The sequence below is a fragment of the Nerophis ophidion genome, linkage group LG23 (genome assembly GCF_033978795.1).
Source record: "Nerophis ophidion isolate RoL-2023_Sa linkage group LG23, RoL_Noph_v1.0, whole genome shotgun sequence".
NCBI classification, from domain to species: Eukaryota; Metazoa; Chordata; class Actinopteri; order Syngnathiformes; family Syngnathidae; genus Nerophis; species Nerophis ophidion.
The window spans coordinates 31,839,127-31,844,063 of record NC_084633.1 but is presented as its reverse complement, the minus strand read 5'-3'; positions in this window follow the sequence as shown (position 1 = coordinate 31,844,063).

Here is a 4,937-nt window from a genome sequence, read left to right as displayed (position 1 = left end):
TCCAGAATTTTTTTATAAAAAAATTCAAAACACTTAGAAATACAATTTTAAATTTGATTGTAAAGATTTTCTAGATTTGCCACAATAATTTTTGGGAATTTTAATCATAATAAGTTTGAAGAAATATTTCACAAATATTATTCGTCGAAAAAACAGAAGCTAAAATAAAGAATTAAATTTAAATGTATTTATTATTCTTTACAATAAAAAAATAAATGTACTTGAACAATGATTTGAATTGTCAGGAAAGAAGAGGAAGGAATTTAAAAGGTAAAAAGCTATATGTGTTTAAAAATCCTAAAATCATTTCTAAGGTTGTATTTTTTCTCTGAAATTGTCTTTCTGAAATTTTTAAGAAGCAAAGTAAAAAAAATAAATGAATTTATTCAAACAAGTGAAGACCAAGTCTTTAAAATATTTTCTTGGCTTTTCAAATTCTATTTGAGTTTTGTCTCTCTTAGAATTAAAAATGTCAAGCAAAGCGATACCAGCTTGCTAGTAAATAAATAAAATTTAAAAAATAGAGGCAGCTCACTGGTAAGTGCTGCTATTTGAGCTATTTTTAGAACAGGCCATCGAGCTACTCATCTGGTCCTTACGGGCACCACGTTGGTGACCCCTGATATAAACTTTCAACTGTCAAATCAAATCAAATCTTTGATTGATTGATTGAAACTTGCATTAGTAGATTGCACAGTACAGTACATATTCCGTACAATTGACCACTAAATGGTAACACCCGAATAAGTTTTTCAACTTGTTTAAGTCGGGGTCCACTTTATTTATAAAGCACATTTGAAATTTACTACAGGGGTAGCCAAAGTGCTGTACAATAGGCAGGTTAAATGATAAGACAAAAAAACGAGCAAACACAACACAACACGGGGCGCGTATAGCTCGGTTGGTATAGTGGCCGTGTCCTTGGGCAAGACACTTTACCCACCTACTCCCAGTGCCACCCACACTGGTTTAAATGTAACTTAGATATTGGGTTAAACTATGTGAAGTGCTTTGAGTCACTAGAGAAAAGCGCTACATAAAATATAATTAACTTCACAACACAAACAGAGCACGATAAAAAAATAAAAAAATAAATAAAACATAGAAACAGGTTCACAGCAGTTGCATTATGGGACGCCATAGCAGGAAGAATATCACAGAGTATTATAGTTAGAGTGTCAAGCTTAAATCCCAGAATCCTTTATATGCATACATAGGCGCCGATCCCGTGGGTGCTTCGGGGCCCGAGAACCCACGGACAATGCCGAGCACCCACGTGGGATTGATGGCAACTTTTAACCTTGAAATTAATTTATGGTTAATCGGTTTTGTTGTTGTTAAATTTGTGGCGAGTCTGATCCGTTTTGAATGTTTACGTAGACGCATATCTTACATTCTGTAAGTAAAAATGGACTAATTACGTTATCATCATGTCTGTAAACGAGTGAATGAAGGGCATACTTAGTCAACAGTCGTACATGTCACACAAAGAGTGGCAGTAACAATGTCAACACTGTCATAAACATGTGCCATATAGTGAAACCACACTAAACAACAAAGACAAACACATTTTGGAAGAATATTGGCACCGCAATACAACATAAACACTACAGAACAAATTCCCAGAATTCCCTCCAGCAACAACTTTTTCGGGACGCTACAATATAAACAAACGGCATTGGTGGATCTACACCTAACATCCACTGTATTGATACCACGTACAATAGCGTATCTAGTCGATACTACTATGATTACATCGATATTTTTTAACATCACAAAATCTTTCGTTTTTTTTTTAATTCATATTATGTTTATAAACTTGGTAAATACGTCCCTGGACACATGAAGACTTTGAATATGAGCAACGTATGATCCTGAAACTACTTGGTATCGGATTGATATCCAAATTTGTGGTTTTTGATCGATTGATTAAAACTTTTATAAGTAGATTGCACAGTACAGTGCATATTCCGTACAATTGACAACTAAATGGTAACACCCAAATACGTTTTTCAACTTGTTTAAGTCGGGGTGCACGTTAATCAATTCATGGTACAAATATATACTGTCAGCATAATACAGTCATCACAAAAGTTAATCATTAGAGTATATACATTGAATTATTTACATTATTTACAATCATCCAAAACTAATGTAAAGTACCAAACAACAGAAGAAAAAGTGATTATTAAATTTGAACAAAAGTTTAGATAGAACATGTTAAAAGAAAAAATAAGCAGATACTAACAGTAAATGAACAAGTTCATAAATAATTCATTTTCTAGCACTTGTCCTTAATAATGTTGAGAAAATAATAGAATGATAAATAACACAATATGTCACTGCATAGGCAGACTAATTAGGAGCCTTTGTTTGCTTACTAACTACTTAAAAGAAAAGTTGTCTAGTATGTTCACTATTTTATTTAGGGACAAATTTGCAATAAAAAAAACATATGTTTAATGTACCCTAAGATTTTTGGTTAAAATAAAGCCAATAATGCAATTTTTTTGTGCACCCCTTTATTTAGAAAAGTATGGAAAAGTATCAAAATACATTTTGGTAACGGTACCAAAATATTGGCATCGGGACAACACTAGCGTCGACAATAAACAGGTTTTTAAGACTTTGATGCATAGGCGCCGAACCTGTGGGTGCTTCGGGGCCGAGCACCCACGGACAATGACGAGCATCCACGTGGGATTGATGGCAAGTTCTTTCTCCCCACCAAGCGAAAACCGCGCATGCTCAGGCCCCTTTCTTCACTAAACTGGCTAAGTTTATTCAGTGTAAATCCCACCTAACTTTATCCTTGTCCACACACACAAACAATTGTCGTTTTAGAACTGAATTGTGAAGTGAATTATATTTATATAGCGCTTTTCTCTAGTGACTCAAAGCGCTTTACATAGTGAAACCCAATATCTAAGTTACATTTAAACCAGTGTGGGTGGCACTGGGAGCAGGTGGGTAAAGTGTCTTGCCCAAGGACACAACGGCAGTGACTAGGATGGCGAAAGCGGGAATCGAACCTGCAACCCTCAAGTTGCTGGCACGGCCGCTCTACCAACCGAGTTATGCCGCCCCTACCCCCCTCTGTCAGCCAACCTAGTACGCATGCGCGAAAAATGCGCACGTCATAGTCACCTCCAGTGTTGCTTTGTGTGCAAGTTCTTAAATGTAACTTATCTGAACAATATCCAGTGTTGTGGTATTTCAATTAGTGTTGCAAAGGGGTGGAAAGTTTCCAGGTAATTTTTTTTTTAGTAAGTTTTGTTTAAGTATTCCTAAAAATAGATATACTGGGCCCCCAGACACATTTTTTTTTTTCTCTAAATTTGGCCCCCGAGTCAAAATAATTGGCCAGGCCTGTTCAAGACTTACGGTCATGAAAAAACATCACTGCACATCATAATGGCAGCTGCACTTTACATCTTAAAGATCTAAAAAAATTATTTGTGAATGTCTGGCAGGCCAGATTGAAAAGCTCCTCGAGGCCGCATGTGGCCCCCGGGCCTCAATTTGCTCAGGTTTGGTGTAAACAGAGCGATGTCTTCAGGCATATTCATAATGGATCCGACTCTCATTTAAAAAGGTTTCACTTTACTGCAGTGGTTCTCAAATGGGGGTACGCGTACCCCTGGGGGTACTCGAAGGTATGCCGAGGGGTACGTGAGATTTTAAAAAAATATTCTAAAAATAGCAACAATTCAAAAATCCTTTATAAATATATTTATTGAATGATACTTCAACAAAATATGAATGTAACTTTATAAACTGTGAAAAGAAATGCAACAATGCAATATTCAGTGTTGACAGATAGATTTTTTGTGGACATGTTCCATAAATCCATCCATCCATCCATCCATCCATTTTCTACCGCTTATTCCCTTTTGGGGTCGCGGGGGGCGAAAGGCGGTGTACACCCTGGACAAGTCTCCACCTCATCGCAGACAGACAACATTCACACTCACATTCACACACTAGGGCCAATTTTAGTGTTGCCAATCAACCTATCCCCAGGTGCATGTTTTCGGAAGTGGGAGGAAGCCGGAGTACCCGGAGGGAACCCACGCATTCACGGGGAGAACATGCAAACTCCACACAGAAAGATCCCGAGACTGGGATTGAACCCAGGACTGCAGGACCTTCGTATTGTGAGGCAGACGCACTAACCCCTCTTCCACTGTGAACCCTGTTCCATAAATATTGATGTTAAAGTTTTCTTTTTTTGTGAAGAAATGTTTAGAATTAAGTTCATGAATCCAGATGGATCTCTATTACAATCCCCAAAGAGGGCACTTTAAGTTGATGATTACTTCTATGTGTAGAAATATTTATTTATAATTGAATCACTTATTTATTTTTCAACAAGTTTTTAGTTATTTTTATATCTTTTTTTCCAAATAGTTCAAGAAAGACCACTACAAATGAGCAAAATGTTGCACTGTTATACAATTGAATAAATCAGAAACTGATGACATAGTGCTGTATTTTACTTCTTTATCTCTTTTTTTCAACCAAAAAATGTTCACAGGGGGTACATCACTGAAAAAAGGTTGCGAACCACTGCTTTAGGGGACCTGTTTTTTTTGTCCCCATACTGTCAGAGGTCCCCTAAAGGTGACTGTGTAAACAGAGCGATGTCCCCATTAAGTAAGCATTGCCAGAACACACACACACACACACACACACACACACACACACACACACGGACGTACAACAACCAATCCCCCGCTTTCCCTTCCTCACACGCATCTGCTCGGCCGGGGTCAGCACCACGGACAGCGGCAGGGTTCTGATTGGCCGGAGCCAGGAGCAGTCCAACGACGTGCGATGCAGCGGCGGCAGCGTCCTCCCCGCCAGCCAATCAGGAGGCTCCATTCCCTCCCTGCATCCAACCCGAATAACTGTAGACACCCGCATCACGATCATCA